This window comes from Nycticebus coucang, chromosome 7, assembly GCF_027406575.1.
Source record: "Nycticebus coucang isolate mNycCou1 chromosome 7, mNycCou1.pri, whole genome shotgun sequence".
Taxonomy (NCBI): Eukaryota; Metazoa; Chordata; class Mammalia; order Primates; family Lorisidae; genus Nycticebus; species Nycticebus coucang.
In genome coordinates this window covers 60,975,772-60,990,335 of record NC_069786.1, presented here as the reverse complement: position 1 = coordinate 60,990,335, position 14,564 = coordinate 60,975,772, and the positions used below count along the sequence as shown (strand labels likewise).

At 42.5% G+C, this 14,564-nt stretch overlaps 1 protein-coding gene and 1 pseudogene across 7 annotated transcripts in view; one reads left to right on the top strand and one right to left on the bottom strand.

The window, feature by feature from the left end:
- COBLL1 (cordon-bleu WH2 repeat protein like 1) overlaps positions 1-14,564 on the top strand; it is a 196,347-nt gene that overhangs the window by 45,705 nt on the left and 136,078 nt on the right. The window lies entirely within an intron of this gene.
- LOC128590401 (MAU2 chromatid cohesion factor homolog) lies at positions 7,797-10,389 on the bottom strand (annotated as a pseudogene).

Here is a 14,564-nt window from a genome sequence, read left to right as displayed (position 1 = left end):
AGTTTGATGTCATTATGAATACAACATTCAAGTACAGGTTTTTGTGGGAGCACTAGATTTTCATTTCTTTTGTGTACGACCCATGGGAGAGATAGCTGAATCATAAGGTATATATTTAATAAGGAACTCCCAGGCCATTTTTCAGAGTAGTCATACTATTTTGCACTCCACCAACAATGCCTAAGGGTTTTCTTTGCTTTGCCTGCTCACCAGCACCATTTTGTAACTATGTTAGCCATTCTGTCTAATACGTGCTGTGGTATCTCATTTTGTTCTTAACCTGCATTCCCCTGATGACATTTGATGTTGAAAAGTGTGCTTATTTGCCGTTTGTATCGCCTGCTTTAGATCATTGTTAAGTCCCTGGCTGATTTTTAAATTGGCTTGTTTTTTTAAATGTTGAATGTTCAGAGTTCTTTACATACTCAGGATACCAGTTCTTTGTCTGATAAATGATTTGCAAACATTTTCTCCTAGACTTTGCCTTTTTTTAAAATTCTGTTTTGTATTTATAGAGCAAAAGTTTTGATTTTGGTAAAATTCAATTTATAAACCTTTTTGTGTGTGTATTGTGCTTTGGTGTCTTGTCTAAGAACGTGTTGCCTAAAGATTGTGAAAATATTCTATTGTTAAGGTTTACAGCTTTTCATTTTGTATTTAGATGTATTATTTATTTTGAGGAAACTTTTTAAAATAGATATAAGTCATACCTAGATTCATTTTTAGCATGTAAATGTCCAATTCTAATATAATTTGCTGAAAATACTATCCATCCTCTAATGAATTGCTTTTGAGTTTGTCAAAAATTAGTTGTCCTGTCTGTGTGGCTCCATGTCTATCTAGACTCTGTGTTTCATTCCATTGATCTATACACGTGTCAGTCCAAACTGTATTGATTATTTTAGCTTTAAAGTGAGTCTTAAAATCAAGTGGTATCAGTTCCATAGCTTGTTCTTCTTTCTCAGAATTTAGCCTGACTCCATATTTTAGTATCACCTTGTTTATTTCCACAACACTCCTACTGAGGTTTTGACTGGAATTGTGTGAAATATATAGACGAATTTGCAAGTCATCTTTTACTGCCTCAAGTCTTTGAATCCATGAGCTTGATGTGCCCCCCCAGCCCATTTAATTAGATCTTCTTTGATTTCTTCCATCCCTGTTATATAGTTTTCAGAAGATAGATCCTGTATACACGTTGATGATGTTGATGGAGTTATGATCAAGTTTTTTTTTTTTTTTAATTGTTCCTTGCTATTATACAGAAATACTTTCAGTTTTTTACTCAAGAAAAGAAGAAGCGTATCTTCCCTTTGTGTATTTGGAGACCCTTTTCCTTGACCCTGACCTGGAGTGTTCTTCTTGTGCTCTCTCTGAGTCCGGGGCTGCCCCAAGTCTCAGCTAGGGTGTACTGGAGAAAGAAAATGGGTAAGTCCGCTGCTCTAACTCAGATGCTCCACTTTGCTTTTGTACCTCAAATTGCTGCTTCATATGTATTTTTTTTTTTTTTTTTTTTTTTTTTTTGGATTTTATAGCTGTGTTCTGTTGGAGAGAGAAGGTAGAGAGCGGTTACCCCTTTTTTTTTTTTTTTTTTTTTTTTTTTTTTTTGTGCTTTTTGGCCGGGGCTGGGTTTGAACCTGCCACCTCCGGCATATGGGACCGGTGCCCTATTCCTTGAGCCACAGGCGCCACCCGAGAGGTTACCCCTTTTAACTGAAATTGGAACCAAGACCAGTCTCGCTTGCTGTGACTGAAACTAAGTAATTTTTAAAACATTTAAAATTTGGTTTGCTGTTAGCAGGCAGTCTACCTCACTACTGCAGCTAATCTTCCCTCGTCCAGTCTCTGTCAGGAAATTCACAACTCTTTTCCCATCTCTGAATACCCAGCTCTGTTTATAGTCTTATAGTATTCATTAGGAAAAAATATAACATTTTTTGGCTTGAGTAGTTGTAATTGAGTATGTGATTATCAGAGTTGTGTGTGTGTGTGTGTGTGTGTTTTTTGAAACAGAGTCTCACTTTATTGCCCTCAGGAGAGTGCTGTGTCGGCACAGCTCACAGCAACCTCCAACTCCTGGGCTTAGGTGATTCTCGTGCCTCAGTCTCCCAAGTAACTGGGAGTACAGGCACCTGCCACAACACCTGGCTATTTTTTTAGTTGCAGTTTGGCCGAGGCTGGGTTCGAACTTGCCACCCTCAGTATATGGGACTGGTGCCCTAACCACTGAGCCACAGGCACTGCCCAATATATCAGAGTAATGCTTGCGACAGTTTTTTTCTTAAGGAAGTCATGATGTAGCTGAATAATTAGTTTTGAGTTATTTAAAATTATTTCTAGTGGCAGCCGTGGCAAACTGCAGAAAGGAGCGAAGAACTGATGTTTAAGAAACAAATTTTTGTGTGTGTGAGAAATTTGAGGTCACACAATTTAAAGATTTTATATTATTAAACAGTGAGAAAATATCTAAAGGCAGATATTTTAAAGAATATACTCCCTTCATTTACATGAGTCTCAGATTGTTTAAATTCATTGCTTAAAGACTGATGATTTCTCTAACCACAAATTCTGCAGTGAGAGAATTGAAAGCTTTTGTGTTGAAATTGGGGCAAATATATATTCTTTTAAATGTTTTGGCCACTTAATTGTGTCAGGTTTGTTTTAGATATGTTAAACACACATCAGTATAACTGTGGATTTCTAACCCAATTTCCTATAATAATCTTTTTGATGTAAGTTTTAATTATGTTCCACCCCCAACATAATAATATAGAGACAGTTATATAGTTTCAGTTCCAGTCTTATTTTCTCTGAAACTGGAAATATTTAGTAACATTTGTATCTGCTATTATGTATCTTTTGGGGGTGTGTGTGTAAGAAAACTTTTTTTGTTTGTGATAGAGCAGGGGTGTCCAACCTGCAGCCTGCGGGCCTCATGCTGATTTTGTGAGGATTTGCTTATCCATGATGTCAGGTATCACGCAAAGTAGGCATGGACTTTTTTTTTGCTAATCATTTAGTGTTTGTGTTTTTATTTTTTTTGGTTTTTGGCCGGGGCTGGGTTTGAACCCGCCGCCTCCGGCATATGGGACCGGCGCCCTACTCCTTGAGCCATAGGCGCCACCCTAGTGTTTGTGTTTTTAATGTGTGGCTCAAGATAACTCTTATTCTTCCAGTGTGTGGCAGAGAAAAAACACCCCTGTGATAGACTAAGGAGATTCTCAACCTGCTTTTTTTAAAATGAGTAAAAAGTGCTGTGTATCTCCCTATATTTGCTTCTTATTTTTCTTGGAAGGAATATATACAGTAGTCCAAATATATATAATCAGAACTAATTGAACCAACTAGCTGCTGACTATTTCAGTGATGCCTCATATTGGTGACATGGAGTCTGGTAGAAGGAGTGGGGACCTGGCCACGATAAAATGAAAGAGCACAGACTTTATCAGAAAGATGTGAGTTTGAATCTGAAAAATAGTGGCTGTGTTGATTAATAGTTCGGAGTTTCTTCTGTCTTCTCTTAGGTACAGTTGATTTACCTATTTAATTCATATGATTGTTTGGTGAGTTCAGCAAGGATGTTTGTAAAGGGACCCAAAACTATGCTTGACACATAGTGGCATAAATAAGAAAAAAATGGCTTCTTTGTACTATAGTTAGAGCCAAAGAGTAAGTAGTTTAATAGCAATTGGCTTTCTGAAAGATCACTTGCCAGTGTTCAACCTTCATGAGAAGCAAGGAAAATGATCTTATTTAACATGGGATTTAGTTTTGGTCCGGAGCACCCAGGTTCACTTACATGTAATTAGGGCTGAGATACTGAGTCAAGGCCCAAGGGTCCTCAAACTGCAGCCTGTGGGCCACGTGAGGCGGTATGGTTGTATTTGTTCCCGTTTTGTTTTTTAACTTCAAAATAAGATATGTGCAGTGTGCATAGGAATTTGTTCATATATATATATTTTTTTTAAATTATAGTCCGGCCCTCCAATGGTCTGAGGTCTGTTTAAAAAGTTTGAGGATGCCTGGTTAGGCTAGGGTTTGGTAGGGCAGTATTCTTGCACCTGTGATTTAGAGGCTCTTTTTTTCCCCCATCTACCTTTAATGTTTCTTTTTTAATGTACATGAATGCCCAGGTGAGACAAATGTGTTAAGCCCCAGCTCACCTTTATGGCATGATGAGATTATTAGAAGCCCATAGGTTCTCCAAGAGGGGGGAGCTGTTGGACTGGTAGGAGGCGTGGCAGTGTAAATAGTTTAATAGGCCACGTGATGTTTATGTGGGTTTCTCACTGCATGTACCTGAGAAAACTAACTTCATTATTTGGCTTCTGTAGGAGTATTCAATAAGGAGACAAGGACCACAAAGGAATTTAAACAAAGGATGCTTAATGTAAAGAATTATTAAATGTGATAAAAGAGTAACTGCCATATCTAAGGAAACATTATGTGATATTCCAAGGATGAGGCCAAGTAACCAAAGAAGGATGGACTTGTAAAGGCATTCAGACGTGGGAGAAGGTATGGTTTAGCCCTCTGGAGAAGCTTGCTGATGTAGCCAGGCTGAAGTGGGGCTGAAGCTGGAGTGCAGGTGAGGCGCGAGTAGTGACTGGCAGCATGCACGTGCTGTGGGGTGTGAGCACTGGAGGGGCAGAAGTCCTTCCCAGTGCACTGGACGGTGGGCACGTGGAGATACAGGTGATAGGAGGGAGAGTATGGAAGGAGCCACTGCCGAGCACAGGAACTTCCAGGCCACAGGCAGCTGGGTGCAGGCGCAAGGAGCCTTTTCAAGGGAGTCGAGATAACAGTACAGGGAAGAGGCCGTAAGAGCATTCAGCCTGCGTGAAGCCTCTGGTTTCTATGTCAAGAGTAAGGCAAAAGGGTATTTCCAGCCAAAGGTAGCACTGTGGTGTCCCTCTAGTGTTCTCTATAAGAAACCTTAATATCACGACAACTTGAAAGGAGAGAAGCTCAAAGAAATTCAGTTTATCACAGGGTGTACATTGAAGGGTACATTTGGAGCTAAAAGGCAATACATTGATAACTCACAGAGCTTCCTTCCATTTTAAAGAAGTGAGGAGTTGTGCTAGCATATTGAATTTGAAAATTATCCAAAATGTGAACTCTATACTCACTTTGCATTGCATACAACTTTGTCTTCTGATTTGCAAAACTTGTGAGAACTTAAATCATATGGATCAAAGATTGGCTGAACTTTGATCATGACATCCCTCAAATGTGCTGGGAGCTGTTTACATTTATAGCAGCTGGCCCCAAATGACTGAGGTTTTCATCGGGTATTCTGAGTTGTAGTGTAAGGGAGGAAGCTTGCAGCTCCATTTCCCCCTCTCCTTTAGCTTTTATTACCCCTTCTCCCACTTTCCCTTATAGATTTGAGGCAGCAGGGAAGACCAACATTGCTTAGCGTGGTAATGCCTGCATGTAAGAAAACTTTCATTCCACTGACATTTTATCTGTAATTGATGACATCAACAAAATTCCTAGAAGTAATGCCTCATTTTCCTTCTGTCCTTGTGAATAGCATTGACATTTTAAAGTTTCAAGGGCAATACCAAATGTGAAATGGTTTCAGTTTTTTTCCATCAGGCATTTTATTAACACTAAACTTCATTCCCTTCTGTTTTTAGGAAGCCACCAACTCCACTATTGTCATGCGCCATAAAATTTTATAAGAGATCGGTTGCCTGAACAGATTTTTTAATGTTTCTATTATAATAAATTTATATTAATAATACCTTGTTATAAACAACATATATCTATTGTAGAAAGTTAGGCAGTATCAATAAGCAATAGTACCATGAAACATCATTCTCTTATCTGGGGATTATTCCCACTTACGCTCCAAGGTATAGAATTTTAGATCTATTTATTTTATTTTATTTTTTTGAGTACTGAGTTTTTAATTGTAAACTTGAAGATCTCATCCTTAACTTTACATATACATAGATAACAAGGTGATCAAAAAAAGCACTTCAATATTGAGACAAATGTTAAGTTCTGAGGTTCTTTTTCCAATTGCTCTACATATAAAATGCCCTAGATAAAGCAAAACAAAACTTAAATAAATAGGCAGAGACAAACGTGATGTACAATGTGATCGAGTGACTATGAGTCTGGAGAGGTTGGGCACTGTGGGATGCAAGCTAGCAGGGGTAGACTGTAGAGATACAAGGGTGCCATCTCAGTGGTGGAGGGGAGGACCTGGGGGCTCCTTTGAGGTGGAGCAAGCAGAGGATATGGCTTAGGAAGACCTTATGGGGACAGCTTGTCAATCAGGGACACACACTCTTCTATTGGCCTCAAGGGTCTGGGGGTATTGGCTGAGGGGACAGGGCCTCAGGGCAGCATAGGGCAGGGGCTGGTTCTCCTTGGTGACCTAGATGCCAGGCAGTGGCCCAGTGAGAATGGGGGCTGTTGGTGGCCTGCTTGTGACTAAGGCATGCCCAGGCCTCAGAGCCCTGAGCAAGTCTAACATCCCTTCAGTGACAGGTACCAGCGCTCTGAGCAGTAGCCTTTACAGTGCCACGGTAACAAGGCATGAGACAACTATCTACCTTGCCCAGAGACCCCCCCCACCACCACTACCCTGCAGTAGGGAGATGGTCCCAGGCGCCAACAGCTGGAGAAGGTGATGTCTTGATCATTGATACTAGCTGCCACCATTCCCAATACCACTGTCACCTCTGTGATTATCCAAGAGCATAAAACCAAGCACTGCTCTTTGGGCCCAACAGAGGCTCCCTGGGGCCTGGCTTGGGGACTAGGTTTCAACACTGTCCCCCCAGAGTCCTGGCAGGGGAGTGGGGAGGTGTCTTCCTCTCTCCTGAGAGGAAGGTAGGAGACCAGGAGCCTGAGCTGCTGCCCACAGACATCCTCTGTACAGGAAGCTGTGGAGCTGCTAGGAAAAAGGCCCCTTTGCTCCAGGTCTGAGGGGGGGCCTGTGCCCTATACCGAAGTGAGGAGATGATCTTAAATTTGGGCAAGATGCCCTTCTCTTACTGCTGCCTTCCCTCAGCAGCCACACAATGGGGGAAGGTGGCTGGCACAAACAATTGGTCTCAGCTCCCAGCTCTATGAACCCCACATCCCCCCATACTGGTATTTACGATCACACGCAACCTCCCATGGCAGGATGGTGAATCCAGTCAGGGTGCAGGTGTTTACAAGCTGAGTTCATCCATCCCCAAGGGCCCCTGACCAAGGTTCTGGTACTAGAGAGAAAGGCAAGCTGGGAAAAGTGTTGGGATGTCAGCTTTTTCCCACATGTGGGCCATCACTTCTTTTTTTCTAAATTTGGGCCAGAAACTGGTATCTTGCCTTTATACTCTGGAAACTGCTTTGAGCAGAGGAAACATGCTGGCCCTTGCCTTGCATCAAGGCCCAGACGATGGAGGGTTAGGGGATGATGGCCCTGAGGTATGGCCCACCTGGCACACAGCATCAGGGCCTATACCCCAGACAAGTGCCCTGGCAGATGTGACTCAGATGTGGAAGTGGACTGACAGGTGAAGTCCACTTCAAAGGATGGCTCTGGAGAGTCAGCTCCAATGTCCCACCTGTAGGCCTCTGCACCAGGGTCTTGGCATAAGGTGGGAATGGCCAGCTGCACCCTCCTGGGAGGGCAGGAACTGGGCTCACACACTGGCCAGGACTTGGAAGTTCTAGAGACAGGCGGGAAGGAAGCACAATTCTGGGGAAAGCTCAAGGCTCAAGGGCCATCTGGGTAGAAGTTGGAGACATGTAGGGCCTTGAGGTGCTGGGTAGCCCTTCCAGGAGCCTCATAGGTGACTGGCAAGGCTGGTGTTGGGTCCATTCTGAGCTTGAAACTGCGCTGGGGGTGGGCTGTCTATCCATGTGATGAGGGTGTGTTTGGGGAGGCTTCGGGCCTCTACATGGTCTTGAAGCAGCTGCTACGAGAAGTTCTGGTGCATCTGGGCAGCTTCATGGGCATCCATGGCATTTCCACAGGCCTTACTCAGGTCTCAGCAGGGCCGATGACCACAGCTTCACTGACATGTCTTGGATCGTGCTGGCCAGTTGCATGGCAGGCACTACCATGTTGTTACTCTCCCTGTGGTTGTGGTTCCCTAGCACATAGAAGATGTGGCCCAGGAGAACAAGGCAGCAGGCTGTGAGCCAGTTCAGGTCCTCCGCATTGACATCTTCGGAGTTTCTCGTAGAAATCGTTTGGCTTCATTGTAGTGTCCCTGGAAGGAGTAGAGCCCTCGAATGTAGAAAGCCACTGCTTGGAGGCAGTGTGAGCTGACAGGGAAGCTGTGGTCTGGGTTTATCCTCTCCAACAAACTAGACAGTACCTCTTGGTGTCTTATTTCCTTCCCGTATATACACACTTGCCAGGTTGGTCCACAGCTCCTGGTGGTTGGTGAGCTGCAGGGCTGTGGTGAACTGGGCTTCGGCGTTGGCCATACAGTTGACAGAGACAAAATACAGGCCCAGCAGGGTGTGCAGCTGTGCTGGTGGTTGGAGGAGAGCCGGGGAGACTGCTGGGGGGCACAGCTGGCAGACCTGGGAGATCTCTCCCAGTGCTGTGGCCTTGTGCCCTGTGACGAGCCGGCACATGATGATGTGCTCCAGAAGGATCACTTGGAAGGAGGACAGAATGGGGCTGCAGTTGAGCATCTTGAGCTTCTCCAGCTGCACGAGGGCCTTGTCAGCGTACTTCTGTGCCTTTTCCAGGTAGCCAGCCTGCGTGGAGTGCATCACAGTCACCCAGTAGACAAGCACACATACGTGCTCCTTGGGCAGCCAAGGGAAGAGGTCAGCGGGGTTGCTGGGCAGGGTCTATCATCATGCAGCCTGGAGATGGTCTGGATGCACTGCTGCAGCTGCTTCAGGCACGGCTTCACGCTCTTCACCTGTCCCACATCCAGGTAGTGGGTCACCTGGAGCACTAGGAAGAAGACACACAGCGACTCCTTCTGGATGGGGTTCCCCTGCCAGTTCTCCACCATCTGTCCACGGAGGGTCAGCAGTGGGTGGACTTCCTGCAGCTTGCGCTCCATCAGCAACAACATCCCCTTGCTGAGGAGGAACAGCGCCCATAGGTACTAAGATCCCATCACCCGGGCATACTTTGCCCCCATGCCCAGGAGGTCGCAGGCTGACACCGGGTCTTTCTCAAGTGTGTGTAGTTGTGCAAGCGGGAAGAGCCGAGGACAGTGCCAGTATGGGGTCTGCTGAGGGATCTGGGTCGCTTTCCGCAGCAGTGGCTTTGCTGCATCCACAGAATTCTCTTGACAGTATAATTCAGATAACAAATTTGCTGTTTCAGATTTAACATCTTCAAACTGTGGGATTTGCTGTGATATTAACCACGCCTTTTCCAGGTGGCTGCGTGCCTGCTCACTGTTCTTGGTGTGGTGGTACAGAGCCCAGCGGCAGGTGCGTGTGGGCCTCCAGCTGTGAGGCTCGAAGGGGAACACGGCCTGCAGGCACTGTACACACAGGCAGATCTTAGGTGGACTGGAAGAGCGAAGTGCTCAGTGAAGACCAGAAGAGCCAGATACCACGACTCGGCCACCTCGGACTGCTGCAGCCATCTGAGTCGCCATTTTAGCCTCCAATGATCTATTTATTTTTTATATACATTTGTTTTTATCAAAACAAAATGCTGGTCTGGCTGCAGGTGGCTCATACCTATAATCCTGGCACTCTGGGAGGCTGAGGCTGGAGCATGGCTTGCAGCTCAAGAGTTTAGAGACCAGCCTGAGCAAGAGGAAGACTCCATCTCTAAAAATAGAAAAACTAGCTGGGTGTTGTGGTGGGTGCCTGTAGTCCCAGCTGTGTGGGAGGCCGAGGCAGGAGGATCCTAGGAGTTTGAGGTTGCTGTGAGCTAGTTGCTGCATGGTCCTTTAGCCTGGGCAACAGCGTGAGACTGCCTCAAAAGGGAAAGAATGCTGTTTTGGTCATGCTAGCTTAGCTGATTGTTTTCCATGAATGCTCTTTACCTTTCCATGCTGATTCATTGTCACTTTCCATAAGTCCATCCTCACATTATCATATGTACTTCACCATCCTCACATTGACTAAGTTCTCCCCCAAACATTCACAGGTATGTTGTCCTTATTAGAATCTAATCTGGGACTTTATTTTGCATCGGGTTATGTCCTAGAAACCTCAAGTAATATCTATTATGATTCCTTTTGAGGAGACCAAGCCAGTTGCCCTACAAAAGATTGTACTTTCTGGATGTTTCTGGTTGCTTCTTTGTGATGGTGTTGGCTTGTTCTTAAACTCTGTATATGCAAAAATTAGATGTAGGAAACGCAGATTCAAGTTAAATAGTTTTCTGCTAGAACATATTGTAGGTGGTATCATGCCAGCCACAGGATGTCCCTTGGGAGGGGGCATAGTGTCCAGAGGGGTCACCATTCATGGGGTGTAATTTCCAGACACAGTGTTAGTGCTGCTTTCTAAGTCTGATGAGCTTTTGTTTCTTATCTTATCACTACGTTTTGAAGAATCATAATTTTTCAGCCTGATGAGAACTTAAAACTAACCTGTAAAAGAAATGTTTAAAGTATAACTGTGAAATAACTATTTTTAAGAAAAATATACATTTTAAAGTTGTCAATATACTTTGCTTATCAAGGCTTTCTCTAAAACTAGCTAGCCACATAATATTTTAGACTTATTACTATGGAGTGTTTGGTCCTAGGAAAATAATATTCTTTTTTTTTTTTTTTCTTTTTAGAGACAGAGTCTCACTTTAGCACCCCCTGTAGAGTGAAGTAGCATCACAGCTCACAGCAACTTCCAAATCCTTGGCTTAGGCGATTCTCTTGCCTCAGCCTCCTGAGTAGCTGGGACTATAGGTGCCCACCACAGCACCTGACAATTTTTTGTTACAGTTAGGCTGGGGCTGGGTTCAAACCCACCACCCTCTGTATATGGGGCCAGTGCCCTACCCTTTGAGCCACAGTCACTGCCCAGTCCCAGGAAAATAATAAAACATCTTAGGTATTGTAGATACATGTTCTGTAACATTTTTTTCTTTTTTAAAGACAACAATTTAAAGACCCTAAGTGGCTATGGTGAAAATGTAGCTTATAATCCTGGAGAGAGTTAATTTAATTGAGAAGTTAATAATTAGTTTAGTTACTCTGGGGGTAAGAAAGGTTTAGATTTCAATGGTAAGTTTAATAAAATATAATTAATAAATAATAATTAATAAAAATATGTTTAATTGGTATTTAATTCACTAAATTTGAGGAAATCACATGTTTTCTTATCAAAAACAAAAAAAATTAATTTTGCCGTGTAATGGCTCTTTTCCCTCTGACTCTCCCACTCTGCTCAGATATATAATATTCCTCTTCTGACAAAGAATTTTTAGTTTATATCCTTTTAGCTTTGTGAAATGCTCAAAGTACTGTATTATTCTTTTAAAAAATAATTCTGTTAGAACGTTATTATAAAGGGGTAACTTTGAAAGAGACATTTAGGGTAGTTTCCCTTTCAGAATAGGCACATTTGATTGCTGGATCTGTGAAACCAACTTTCCCCAGAGGCAAAGATGAGAAGCCCTGGAAGGAAGTGGGCTTCATGGATGCTGGTCATTCTGATAAGCCTTTCTCACAATTCAGTTTTGTTTTTATTGGCTCCTGCCGTTGGTGTTGATTTAGAAGGTTTAAAAATTCACTTTGCTTTTCTTAGCAATACTCAGTCTTAAACACTAGTACTTGTTGGGTGGGGAGAGGATTTGTAAACCTAACAATGTCTTGCTCTTCTGTATAAAAGGCACGAATAGACAGCCCCAGGGGCGAGGGCGTCTACCTCTTTGAGCCTTCAGCCTTTGTGTGGGCAATGACTTTGCCTTGAGATTCCTGGGGAGTTCTAGTACTCTGCCTATGTATTGAGCCCTCCTGTTCTTTTTCTTTCCCTTCCCTGTGTTGTTCTGGAGCCTGCACCTGACTCAGGAGTGGAATTTGCCATAGGGTAGAATTTGCTGGGCCCTCGTTGTGCCTAGGAAAGGGTCACTAAAATGTCAGAAATTTAAAATACGGATTGTAGAATTCTTGAGGGATGTACCTGCATTCTCCCTCACCTGACTTTTTTCTCCCCTCTCTTCCTCACTTCATTCTGTTGCCTTCGCACCCCCTCCCGCAGTAACCCGAAATGAACTTTCATTTGTATATTTCTGAAAATGTTTATGAGGACCTTCCCCAGGTAGAAGGTACCTCCCAAACTCAGGGACATTCTTTTCATACTGTATGCATAGAATGTGGCAAATATAGTTTTACATCTCTGAAGTGATTTATGGTATGTTCAGCCTCACACTGACGCTGTCAGAGTAGGTGCTGCTATCACCAGGATACAGGTGAGCGGGCTGTGGCTCAACCTCTACCCCTTCAACTTTGAGGTTTGAGCATTTCTTTTAACAAAGAGAGCTCTGCTGTCATCTTCATGTTCCTTCTGGCTTTCCTAAGTATATCAGACATTCTGCTAAAAGTAGAAAAACACATGATTTGGTGGGGGTGTTGGGGTCCTACAAACTTTCCATAATATGAAATGAATATGGTATGGATTTTAAAACACATACCTCTAATCTGAAATTAAGAATTGCTTTTATGGCTTGGTGCCCGTGGCACAGAGGTTATGGCGCCAGCCACACACACTGTAGCTGGCGGGTTCGAACCTGGCCTGGGCCAGCTAAACAATAATGACAATTGCAAACAAAAAATAGCCGGGCATTGTGGCAGACACCTGTAGTCCGCTACTTGGGATGCTGAAGCAAGAGAATTGTTTAAGCCCAAGAGTTTGTGGTTGCTGTGAGCTATGATGCCACCCATAGCACTCTACCCAGGCCAACAGCTCAAACAAACAAACAAAAAAATTACTTTTCTAATAAGTGACCCTTTTAATTTCCATACTTTGTAACGGGTTATGGAGCAATATACTTACCGTCTTAATCAGCCTGCTGTAAAACAGGTGCTTATGCTTGGTTTGGAATTGTTGAACGGTTCCTCATACAAACGTCTTTCTTATTCTATGGCATACAAAGATGATTTCCCGCCCCCATTTTATTCTTTGTCCCTTATAGATGTGTTAAAAGAAATTTACATGGAACTTAACTGGAAGCTATTAACAACAGGTTTCTCAGGGTAGGACATGTTTTCATTTTCCTGGTGATTTCAATCATTTAGCTTACTAAAGATAGGAATAAGATCTAAGATAAGAATGTAGATAAATTAGGTCAAAACATTATCATAATCTCTTATTTGTTTTACCCTAGCATTTTTTTCAGCAAAGTAAAATATGGGTCAAAATGATGTGAAAATACTTGAAATTCAATTTTGCTAAAGAACTAAATTTGTCAATTTTGTAAAAGGTCTGGTTTTGCTAGTGTTGCAAATCTACCAGACTCCCCTCTTAAAAAAAAAAAAATGTTTTAAAGAAAAGGCTGAAACATTTTAAAAATAAGTTTATAAACCTCTGTCATGTAGCTGAGTTTTGTTCCAGCAAAAAAAAAAAAAAAAAAAAGTTCCCATTTATTTTTACAATTTAAATAGTGTAGAAGTAGACCCGCCTTCCCCAAATAAATTGGGTGTTTTGAAGTTCTGAAACATTCTGAGGAGAAGATCTGGCCCATAAGGGTAAATGTAAGAGTTTCTGCCTCTCAGTAGCATTCTAGACGCTGGTTATCTCAAGACTGTTTTGAAAGTTAAGAAGAAGAAGATAAGTATGTGGTTCTTTTCTTTCCCAGGCTGGGTAGTGATCCCTGATAGGAAGCTGAATGGAGTTTTGGGGTAGGAATGTTTATTGGTAGAAACTGTAGGGTGTGTCTTGTAATGGAATGTTCACTCCAAGGAGAGATTCCAGAATACAGTGGGCCAAGGAATGGAATTAATCCTAGGGTGGAGCAAAGTAGGCCACTTAATCATCCTACATATTGATTTCAGGACAAGTGTGTTTGAGGGGCAGTGTCTCTAGCGGGAAAAGGGTATGGGTAGGTGCTCAAAAGTGTTCTCTCTAGATACAAAGCATAAGTAACAACTGATATTACAACACAGGTATTCAAATAATGCTAGAAGTTTTGAGCCAAAGAACTTTCAGGTGTCTTAAAGAAGGAAAATGTTTTTTTTCTCTCGTGACATATAATGCTCAAGGCACTTTACATAAGTGATTTAATATAAATACTGTTCGGTACTGCTCAATTGGAAAATTGAGGAAATTGAAGCTTGCAGATTACGAGATTTGCTCAAGGTTACGTAGTGAGTAATGGAGGCTAAATTTGGCCCTAGGTCTATTGATCTTGGGCTATTTGTTTCTTCATAGGGATCCTATTGTGAAAAACTGGTCGTTTCTAATTATGGAATAGACAAAGCTCTAACTTCATTTTTTTTCAGGAGCCAGTGAAGTTTGGCTTAAGAAGTATATCTACTCCTTAATTAAAGCTTCTCTTTTGTGTTTATTAAAATTAAAATAATTGAGCACTCATGTGATCTGCTTTGATATTATAATATAAATGTGTATTAGTCATTTTTTAGTTTCAGAAAATGAGAAATGCTAGCTGTTATGTGTGT